Consider the following 12,598-nt stretch of genomic DNA (forward strand, 5'->3'; position numbering starts at 1 on the left):
CTCTCTCTCTCTCTCTCTCTCTCTCTCTCTCTCTCTCTCTCTCACACACACACACACACACACACACACACACTCAGGGATTCTTAATCTTTTTTGTGTTATAGGTGCTTTTGGCAGTTTGATAAGGCTTATGGATCCCTTCTTAGAATAATGATTTTTATTTTTAAAAATTATAATCAAAGGAAATATTTCTATTTCAGTTTGAGGTTAGTGAAAATAAAGGTACGTTGGGGTTTTTTTCCCCCATCTGAGTTCACTGACTCCCTGAGAACTATCAGTGGACCACAGGTAAAAAAAACGTTCCTACACTTAAAGAGATATTGATGTTTTATTGAAACCTTAGCCCAGATTGTATCAAGGAAAAGTAAAAAATAAGAACAAAACATTTCCGTGGAAGTTTGACTTGGATTACATTGTATCTATAATGTAGGCACAGGTGAATGGAACGTACCAGAGCAGCTCCTACTACAGGTGATTAGTGATTTAGCCATTCATCCTTTTGATCCAAAATGTTAGCCTGGGCAGGAACTTGTGCATGTATCTCCAGGCAGAATGAAGGCTCTGACAACCCTGGGCCCTAGTGCTAAGGCTTGTCCTCATCAAGCCTCTACAGGAGCAATGTTTGCATAATACAATCCAGATGTGCAAGCTGGGGCAGTGAGCAAGACAACAGGGAGCATGGGAACATGCTGCCGGTAAGAGTTTTGAGAGACAATGAAATAAAAGACAAATCAAAATTAAATAAGTGACAAACCAGTATAAAACCTTTTTTTTTTTAAGGAAAAGGATACAAAGGAGAAAAAATGTACATAATGCAATGAGATAAATAAAAAATTATGTTCCTGAGGATTAAAAGAAAAGCAAAGAAAAGAACAAAAAGATTCAGATGGAAGAGGAAAAGATCTTAAATGAAAATAATATGAACAGCTGATATTTTTTTAAACCCTTACCTTCAGTCTTGGAGCCAATACTCTGTGTATTGGCTCCAAGGCAGAAGAGTGGTAAGGGTAGGCAATGGGGGTCAAGTGACTTGCCCAGGGCCACACAGCTGGGAAGTATCTGAGGCCGGATTTGAATTTAGGATCTCCCATCTCTAGGCCTGGCTCTCAATCCACTGAACTACCCAGCTGCCCCCATCAGCTGGTAGTTTTATAGAATTGTATGGTTTGCAAAGTACTTAATCCACACAATAACCCTATGAGGTAGATGCTTTTATTGTTCCTATTTTACAAAAGAGCAAACTTGCCTAAAATCATTTAGTGTCTGAAGCAGAATTTGCACACAGGTCTTCGTTTCCAAGTCCAACTCTTATCCACTGGTGAAAACTAAGTTGAATTTACCTGGATACTTCAAATCTCCGAATTTATAAATGGGAACACTCTCCTCAATGGAGCAGATTATTTTAAGTCTTTATTTTATTTCAATAACAAATTTACACATAAGTTTTCCAAAGTTACATGATAAATGTTGTCTTGCTCCCTCTTCCCTCCTCTTCTGGAGTTGACAAGTAATTCCACTGGGTTTAACATGTATTTTCACTCAAAACATATTTCCATATTCATTTTTATGAGAGAATAATCTTACAAAACCAAAATCCAATGTAGCAGATTATGACCTACTTTAAGTCAAAAGAAAATACATATAAACTTCCACATGCAGGCATACCCTTCCCCCCAACATGTGTATGATGCGTGTGCAGTCATACAAGTAAGAATCTGCTTGAGAACAATAAAGAAAAAAGCTTCAATCCAATTTGCTGTGAATTTATAATGAGAGGACAGGCTTCTAGAACACCCACCAAATCCCTCTAGCTTAGATGTTTCTGTCTTTAAAAATCTCCTCCTTAGAGAAGCAAACTTTTTTTTCTTTTGCTTTTATGTCCCTGTGTCTCTTCCATTTGACTTTTCCCAGTTTTGATATGGCCAGTAAGAAATGTGGATGTGATATTAGATTGAACTGAGTGTCATGGGACCCATGGAAGGACATTGTCCAAGTCATGGTACCTAAGGAAGATATAGTCTGCTTTATTCTGCCTTGATTAGACTACTTCTGTGCTATTCGATTGTATTTGGAACTGGGAATGTCCAGAAGAGGAAAACCAAAATCAGACGCTGCCAAACATTTGTCTCATCCTTACTCTGTGCCAAGTACTGTGCCAGCCAAGCAAAAAAGAAACAAAAGACAGGCTGGGATCTTGAGGAGCTTATAATCTAGTCGGGAAGACAGCGTGCAATTACGTACAGACAAGTTCTATGGAGGATAAACTGGAGACAGGAATCTGGGTTTCAAATCTGGTCTCAGACACTTCCTAGCTGTGTGACCCTGGACAAGTCATTTAATTCCCATTGCCTTGCCTTTGCCCTTCTGTCTTAGAGTTGTTACTAGGGCAAAAAGTAAGGGTAAAAAAAAAAAAAAAAACAATTTTTGTTTTTTTCAAAGAATTTTCAAAGGAATTTTCAAAGAAGCCAAGTTAGGATTGGTAAGGAAAAACTTACTGAATTAGAAACACTCCAAAAGTAGAACAGGCTTCTTCTGGAGGCAGTGGGTTTCTTCTTTCTGGAGATCTCCAAATGGACTGGATCACCACGTATCCAGGGATGCTGTAAAGAGAATCCTTGCTCCCTTAAAGATTGAACTAAATGGTCTTTGAGATCCCTTTTAAGTAAATGGTTCTGTGAGTCCATCCTTTCCTTGACTAGCTCAGCTTTCTTTGCCTTAACTCTTTTGTTCTGTTCTCTGAAACCTACTTTTGGTTGATTTCCTCTTATTTAGTTAGTTGGTTCTACTCTTTCACCTGCATCTTTTTTGGGGCTTTTAGGTGACCCAGTGAATAGAATGTTAGGCTTAGAGTAAGGAAGACCCGCATTCAAATTCTGACTTAGATGCACATTCCCTACATAAGCAAGTCACCTAACTTTCCTCAAACTCATTTTCCTGTCCTATAAAATATATCCAGGTGGTACAGTGGCTAGACCATTCTGCCTGGAGTCAAGAAGACCTGAGTTCAAATGCAACCCTAGACACTTACTAGCTTATGATTTGGGGCAAATCTTGTATGCTTGGGATGACTGTTCCCTCTACTTTAAATGAGGTTAATAATATCTCTCTACATTGATAAGCTAGAGAATGTCCAGAAGAGGACTGAAATCAGTCAGTTAAGAAATATTCCTTAAGCACCTACTACGTACCAGGCATCATGCTAAGTGCTAGGGATACAAAGAGAAGCAAAATACAGTCTCCTTCCCAGGTTGCAGTGAGGATTAAATGAGATAATATCTGTAAAGTGTTTGCAAAGCACTATGTACATGCTGTTCTTTGTAAGGTCCTGAAGGGCCCATTTCTCCTGGTCTCCCTTCCTCAGACCCACGGAATATTTTCCCCAGCCTTCTCCCCCAGACCCTGTTCTGCACTCACATCCCCTCCTTCAGCATCTTAGCATTTGACTGGCGGGAGGGACACCTTGATCTTTTCTTCCTACCTGTTTCCAGCAAGACACAAATTGGAAGCACCTAAATTCTATTCTAGAGGCAGGAATACTGACAGAGCAGGAGAAGGCAAATGCCTCAATCTGAGTTGGGGGAGAACATTTTGAGCAGAAATTAAATTCAATCCAACAAACAGACATTGAATTCGTGCTCTGGCAAAGGCACTGGAGATGTGAAGCAAAAATGAAAAATAGTTCCTATTCTCGGAAGAGCTTACTCTTAACAGGGGGGATACAGTAGGGCCACAAGCATTAAATGCAGGATGAATTGGAAAGAGAGAGAGGACCCAGCAATTAGGAGGAATAGGAAAGGTTTCCTGTAGGAGTGACCACTGAGACTGAGGCAGCCACTGCAGGGGATAAAGACTTGAAATCAGGAAGATGAGACTAGATTGTACCCCACATACCTACTAGTTGTATGTGACCCTAAGCCAAGTCACTAATCCTCTGCAGCCTCAGTTTCCTCATCTATAAAATAGAGATAATAATTATGCCAATCTCACAGCATTGCTGTGGGGATCACATGAAACAACATGTTATTTGCATACCTTTATGTGCCATATAAATACTATAAATATTTGTTGTTGAGTCATATCGGTTGTATCTGACTCTTTGTGATCCCATCTGGTATTTTCTTGGCAAAGATCCTGGAGTGGTTTCCCATTTCCTTCTCCAGCTTATTTTACAGATGAGGAAACTGAGGCAAACAGGTTAAGTGACTGGCTCAGGGCCCAACAGCCAGTAAGTGTCTAAGCCTGGTTTTGAACTAGCATTTTCCCGACTCCAAATATGGCACCCAATCCATGGCATGGTGTCCTATCCATGGCACTATCTAGCTTACAGTATTAATATTAGCAAGCCTTAAATAAAAACCAGGATTCTAAGTGGGAGCATTAGAGACAGGAGGAATAAAGGAAGCAGCCTGGGCAATACTTCCATACTTTGAAGGGAGAGAATTCATTGAACAGCAAATGTTCACCAAGAACAAAGGGTATGTCAAGGGAAGGAATGTGAACTAAGACTTGAAATGTTTGCCAGAACGTTGAAATGCCAGGCTCTAGTTTATCCTTGAGACAATGAATGACCACTGAGGATTTTTGAGCAGGGGAGTCGCAATGGTTGGATCCGTGGTGGGCTCGTAAAACCCCAGAGAAGTGTAAGAGAATAAAAGCAGAGAGGCTGCTGACCATTGCAGTAACCTGTGGAACACCCAGATTGTAACCCCCCAAGGCATACCCTTGTTTCTTGTAGATATTTCTCTGGGAAGAATTCTGTAGATTAGTGGTGAGGCAAGTTGTGTTGGGTAAGTTTTTAATGCTCTGTGTATTTTAATCCATTTGGCATTCCTAGATGTATCATAACCACAGTGTGGTCACAATAAAAAGAATGTTTATCAAAATATTGTGAGGTCGTAGAGGCAGTGATTCCCAAAGTGGGCGCTACTGCCCCCTGGTGGGTGCTGCAGCAATCCAGGATGGCGGTGATGGCCACAGGTGCATTTATCTTTCCTATTAATTGCTATTAAAATTTAAAAAAAGTAATTTCCAGTGGGCTAAGTAATATTTTTTCTGGAAAGGGGACGGCAGGCCAAAAAAGTTTGGGAACCACTGTGGAAGAGGTTTCTAGGATAGTGTTTTGAGTGTTGACATCTTATTACTCTCCCTACAACTCCTCTGAACTTAGCTCATTTTGTCTTCTCAGAACAGAGCATTGGGAGGATCATCAGCAAAATTCTAAAACAGAATCTTAAAGAGATGACTTCCTAAAGGAAGCAGGGATCAATTATAGTGGACATAGGTTCACTAAGACCAAGTTTTGCTGAACTAACCTCCTTTCTTTTTTTTTTTTTAAACCTTACCCATTGTTTTAGAATCAATACTAGATATTGGTGCTGAGGTGGAAGAGTGGAAAGGGTTAGACAATGGGGGTTAAGTGATTTACCCAGGGTCACATAGCTAGAAAGTATCTGAGACCAGATTTGAACCCAGGACTTCATGTCTCCAGGTCTGGTTCTCTATCTACTGAGTCACTAAGCTGCCCTCAACTTCTTTTTTTTTTTTTTTGAGGGGTAAGATTATTACTATTATTTGAACTCAGGAAGATGAGTCTTGAGTTGAAATCTAGCTGTATGACCTTGAGTAAATCACTTAACCCTGTTTGCCTCAGTTTCCTCACCAGTAAGATGAACTGAAGAAGAAAATGGCAAACCACTACAGTATCTTTGCCCAAAAAACCCAAAATATGGAAATAAAGAACTAGACAAGACTGAAACAATTGAACAACATAGGTAGTCTGGTAGGTATAAGCAGAATGTACCCAGAATTGAGCTAGACATTTTGCAAAATTTCTCATGACATTCTCTTGGTGGGGTGGGGTAGGGAGGGAAGGAGAAGTATAGGCTAGATACTAATGCAGTTAAGTTGCTGAACGATTGTGCCCAAAGAATGTTGATGAGTGGATTGATGTTAGCCTGGATGTTGTAGCTTATAAAACTATGGCTGTATCTTTTTCTGGTCAAGGTTTTGTGTTGTTTGTTCCCCATCAGTAACTTGGATAAAGATGTAGTAGGTGGTATTCCTAACAAACTCTCCAATGATTCAAAACTAAGAGGGGTAGCTAATACATACAGTGCATAATGGAATCAAGATTTAAAAAGTGTCTTTATGTTCTGGAATGAAACAATAATAAAAACAAAGCTAATAAGTAGATTATTTATAGAGATGGTAAAGTCCTAGAGTTGGGTATAGAAAATCAAACAAATTGAGATTTGATTTGGTGTGAATGCATAACAGGCTGTATGGGAAAGACCTAGTGACTTTATTTAATTGTAAACTCCATATGAACCAATGGTGGGATTTAGCTTCTAAAATGTGCAGAGATTAAAACATAAGAATCCCATTGTGCTTTGCACTAGATTGACCTAATCTAGCTGTGGTTTTTAGCTCTGGAGTATTGATAAACTGGAGCAAGTCCAAAGGAGTAGAACCATGAGGCATTAAACCTGAAGACTATGTCTTCCAAGGAAGAGTTAAAGGAACTAAGGAGGGTAAACCTGGAAAAGGGAAGATTTATAGGGGGAATGATAACAGTCTTCAAATAATTGAAGAGTTATCTTATAGACGACTTGTTTTCTGCATCTTCGGAAAGCAGAACTAGGGCCTATGAGCATAAATTACAGAATATAATGGGTTAAATATACAGAAGATATTTCTAAAAATCAGTTAAAGATGGAATAGACTGACTTATAAAGGTGTGAACATAGGAAACATGAGTACTAGGACTGAATGCCAAAAGTGTTCTAGCGGAGGTTAGAACGTCTCTCTCAAGGATTTTGTAGAGGAGATTGCTTGGGCTGGGGGAGAGATGAACCATGAAGTGGCACCATTCCATTGTTCTGGAAAAGTCATAGGTCATCACTGTGTTAACATTTGGATGTCTTTGTCTTGTAATGCCCTGTATGATGAAGCTTATCATCTTCCTCTACTCAGATGCCAGTCATTCAGCCAACAAGTGTATATTAAGTGCCTGCTGGGTGTTGGGTGCCAGGCACTAAAGATTTAAAAAAAGATCAAAAATAGAAAAAGTCCCTTAAGGAAACATCATTCTAATGAGGGCAATAACATGAAAGTAGCCAGATATGTACAAGGTATTATGCAGAATAGAAGGCGAATAACCTAAAAAGGGCATCCAGAATAGATAGAGATTAGTGAGAATTTTTAAGCATCTTCCCTTGTTATCAGCTTCTGTTGTAAACTGTTTTCTGCTCATCATGACACAAAAATCATTAAGACAAAATTTCTTCCTTCTGTTCTAGACAAGATACAGTGAAACATAGACAAAATGAGATCAAATGGAAACATGAGCTATTTAGTGGTTTAAGGCATACATAGTGGCAAGAACATTAGCTTGTTATTAAGTAAATCATCATAATCCGGGATCTAGTCTTGGATTTGTCACTGAATTTCTGTGCAAATTTGGATAAGTTATTTTCAGTTTCTTCTATAAAATTCAAAAGTGACCATAAAAATAATTTATTAAACCCTCGCTATGTGCGTGATATTGTGCTAAGCACTGGAAGATAAAAAACAAAACAAAATGAAATGAAGGAATACTTACAAAAATATAAATTGCCTAGTCTAACAGAGGAGGAAATAGAATATCTAAATAAGCCTATTTTAGAAAAAGAAATTGAACAGAACATAAATTAATTAATAAGAAAAAAGTATCAGGACCAGATGAATGTATCAAACACTTAATCATCTAATTCTAATGTTAAAAAAACTATTTAGGGGGCAGCTGGGTAGCTCAGTGATTGAAAGTCAGGCCTAGAGATAGGAGCTCCTAGGTTCAAATCTAGCCTCAGACACTTCCCAGCTGTGTGACCCTGGGCAAGTCACTTAACCCCCATTGCCGACCCTTACCACTCTTCTGCCTTGAAGCCAATACACAGTATTGATTTCAAGACGGAAGGTAAGGGTTTAAAAAAAAAAAACAAACACTTGAATACATAAATGATTTCCCCCTAGAATTAGAAGTATATACCGAAAGCCATTAGCAAACATTATATGTAATGTGGATATAGTGGAATTTCAGGAGTGAAACCAGGATGCCCATTTATCACCAATTTCACTTAACATTGCATTAGAAATGCTACCAACAGTAATAAGAGAAGAAAAATAAATCAAAGGAATCAGAATGTGCAAAGAAATAATAAAACTATCTCTTTTTGCAGATGATATAGTGGCACATATGGAAAATCCTAGAAATTCAAATAAAAAAATTAGTTGCAACTATCAACAATTTTAGTAAAGTAGTAGGATATAAAATAAATTCACATAAATCATTAGCATTTCTATGTATCACCAATGGAGTCCTATAAGAAGAAATAGTAAGAGATAACCCATTTAAAATAACCATAGGTAGAATAAAATACCTAGGAATGTACCTGCCAAAACAAACAACTACACAAACATAATTACAAAGTACTTTTTATACAAATAAAGTCAGATTTAAATAATTGGAAAAATATTAATTGTATGTGAGTGGGCAGAGACAACATAATTAAGATGATTATCCTATCTAAACAACTACTAAACCTAATCATCCTAATAAATTACCAAAAATTATTTTATTGAACTAGAAAAAAATAATAAAATAATAAAATTTATTTGGAAAACATAAGGTAAAGAATATTGAATGAATAATAAATAAAAACTATAAAGGAAAAAGGTTTAGTCGTTCAGATTTTAAGCTGTATTATAAAACAAGTAAACATCAAAACTGTCTAATCCTTGCTAAGAAAGAGAAAAGTAGATCATTGGAACAGAAAAGATAAGCAGGTGCAAAATATTATAATAATATTGCATTTGAAAAAAAGTAATGATCCATCATTTTGGGATAATAATTCAATATTTGTTAAAAAAAATGTTGGGAAAACTAGAAAGCAATGTAGCAGAAACTAGATATAGACCATTATCTTACACCATTTACCAATACAGGAACAAAATGGACACATGACTTGGGCATAAAGAGATGTATCCTAAGCAAATTAGAAGAATAGGGAACACATTACCCATCAGATTTGTGAATAGAAGAATTTATGAATAGAAAGGATAGTGATATAAAAATGGATCATTTTGAATACATTAAACTAAAAAGGGGTTGTACAAAAACAAAAGTAGCCAAGATTAGAAGGAAAGCAGAAAATTGGGAAACATTTTTTATAGACAATTTCTCAAATACCAGGTCTCATATCTAAAATATTTAGACAACTTTGTCAAATTCATAAAGATATGAGCCATTCCTCAATTGTTAAATGGTCAAAAGATCTGAACAGCCAGTTTTTGGATGAAGAAATAAAAGGTAAATATAACAGTCTAAAAATGCTCTCTAAATCATTATTGATTCAATAAATTCCAAACAAAACAATTTTGAAATATTATCAGATACCATCAGATTGGCTAAAATGATAAAAGGGCAAAATGACAAATGTTGGAAGGGATGTGGAAAAATGAGGACACTAATACACTGTTGGAATAACTATGAACTGATCCAACCATTTTGGAGAGCAGTTTGGAATTGTGCCCAAAGATTTATAAAACCATGTATAGGAGGCAGCTGGGTGGCTCAGTGGATTGAGAGCCAGGCCCAGAGATGGGAAGTTCTGGGTTCAAATTTCACCTCAGACACTTCTAAGCTGTGTGACCCTGGGCAAGTCACTTAACCCCATTGCCTAGCCCTTACCATTCTTTTGCCTTAGAACCAATACCCAAGATTGATTCTAAGATAGAAGGTAAGGGTTAAAAAAAAATTTTAAGTTAAAAAAAAAAAAGCCACATATGCCTTTTGACCCAGAAATTCCACTGTTGGGTCCATTTCTCAAGGTGATCAGGGGAAAAGAAAAGAACCTGTATGTTCTAAAATATTTATAGTAGCTCTCCCCAGCTCCAAAGAACTGGAAATTAAGGAGATGTCCATCAGTTGTCAACTAGTTGATCAAATTGTGGCATATAATTGTGATGGACATCACTGCATGATAAGAAATGATGAACTTGTTAATTAGAAAAAAAACATGGAAAGACCAACATGAAATTATAAAGAATGAAATGAGCAGAACCAAAAGAATATTAGACATAGCAACAGATATGTTGTTTGAAGAATGACTTATCTATGTCCAATTCCAAAGAAAGAACTGACAAATAGAAATAAGCAAGACATAGTTTTACACATACATATATCTTTTTGTTAAATGATGCCTTCCTTCTATAGTGTGGGGAGTGGAGAGAAGGAGGGAGATATGTGGGAACTTTAATATAACAAACAAATGAATTTTTAAAAAAATAAAAAAGTGGAAATGTTTCTGCCCTCAGCTTGTTTACATTCTTGTAGATAGATAGGAAACAACATTTAAGGACAGGTTTTCCCAAAAGTTTGCAGTTTTACTACACTAAGACTTTTGGGACATTCTCTCTCTCTCTTTCTCTCTCTCCCTCTCTCTCTCTGTGTGTGTGTGTGTGTGTGTGTGTGTGTGTGTGTGTGTGTGTGTGAATAATGTCATATATACAAAATATAGTTATCTCTTCCACATCATTCACACATTCTAGGGATTAGGGACATGGTGCCTCCTTGATCTGGAAAACCTGCATAAAATTTTTTGACCTTCTCTTTGTACCAGAGCAGAAGTCTGAATTTTTTCTTTTTCTTTTATGAGGTATTTATACTTTATTGTAAATTTTGGGTTAAGTATCCATTTCTGAGTTTCTAAACTTTTTCCATGTTATCTTCATGCCTTCTTGTATAATCTGCAGCTTCCACAAAGTTTCCCCAAAATTCTCATTTAGTTTCTTATGCTAACCTACAATATATCAAAATTGAGATGGGGAAAGTCTTGATGTGAAACAGATACTGCACATACAAAGTAATTTGGAGAAAGTGACCCATTACAGTTCTCATTATAATTCTCCTGAAACACATCAGACACAATTTTTATTTTTGCTTTCATTTTACCAGTTAAAAATTTCAAGCTGAGAAATTAGTCTCATTAGTTATTCATTAATGTCTAGTAGCTGCAGATTTTAGTATAGACTATGAACTAGCTAGTGAATATTGAAATGAGATCACTACCTTCTCATAGAGCACATATCCACTTCTACATTAACTCTTTTGAGTCTTGCAACAACTATATAATAAGTAGGATGTATTTTTAATTTCTCTGGGCCAGGCCTCAGTTTTTCATCTGGAAAATGTTGGATTAGCTGGCCTCTAAGTTTCCTTCCAACTCCATATTAATGCTTCTCTGAGCCTATATTTTTTATTTGACAAATGAGGAAACTCTGGTGTAGAAAAGTGAAGCGATTTTCCCAGTATCAGACAAATAGATAGTACCAATTCCGTCGTATATAATAGCACTATTATTGTGGTATTGGAAGAGTATTTCTGAAATATCTAGAATTCTAAGGAGATATTCAAAAAAGCCTAAAAGTTTTTGGGGAATGAATGTCTTGAGTAAAATTTAACAAAAAGATAAACTGAGGCACATTTTTCTAAGCAAGATAACACTTTATTCAGAGCATGAAACCTTGAGAACAAGATGGGTCAGTGACTGCCCCATTTTCCAAAAACTGAGTCAGACTTTGAACAAAAGAACAGCTCCCCTTCTGTAAGTTTTAGGGAACACAGAACAAAGAATGGAACAGAGTCGGTGGCATCTTGGGATGGAGAGAAACGTGATTGGTTACATAGCAGGAGGCATGAGAAACAATAGGATTGGCTAGAAGGAGGGAATGAGGGGCTCACAACAGCCCCCTCCATCCTTCCAGGGACTAAAAAGTGTTCCTTGTTTGAGGCCACCTACAAGGTTAAAAGATAGTATTCAGTATAAGCATAAATACAGATACCTGTAAAAGGGAAAAAAAGGGGTTTGGGGTTGAATATTTTTTACATACCCTATTCATTTATATACATTCACATGTGCATTTGTGTTTATATATCCTCTTTGCACGCTCACTTGAACATGTACTCAGTATCCTTTTTTTTCAACCCTAGGTCCAGAATATAACCCTTTAAAAGATCCTACTTTCTTCTGAATTTTCTACTGAAGGATGGCTCTAGTTAATTATCTCCAGTACAATCACCTTATCTTTCCTTTATCAAAAAAATTTTATCCCTCCTCTTCCTCCTCCTTTTTGTTTTTTTTTTACCATCTGTTCTATTCATTTGAAAAATATTTCTCTTTGATATTCAGAGAAGAGAAAAAAGAATACACATAAAATTTTGAATCTGTTACATACAGCTTTTAAAACACACACACATACATCTGTATTAAATTTAATAGGGTATTTCCAACACTACTTTGCTTATCTGGATCCCATTTTGCATTTTCTTTTGCTCCCTTATTTGTATTTTTAAATGATTCATCAGTGTTCTTTTCTTTCTTTTTTTGATATAATTGTTATTAACCCTACTTCTTTTCAAAACCCTCTTATTCAACAAGAAGTTAATAAACTTTTTATTACTTATTATTGTCCCTCCTTCTAACTCTCTACCTATTCCCTTAAACTCTATTCTGTGACCCCAATCTCTCAATTATTCCCTTCACTCCAACATTTGTATCTT

Source organism: Gracilinanus agilis, chromosome 4, assembly GCF_016433145.1.
Source record: "Gracilinanus agilis isolate LMUSP501 chromosome 4, AgileGrace, whole genome shotgun sequence".
Lineage (NCBI taxonomy): Eukaryota > Metazoa > Chordata > Mammalia > Didelphimorphia > Didelphidae > Gracilinanus > Gracilinanus agilis.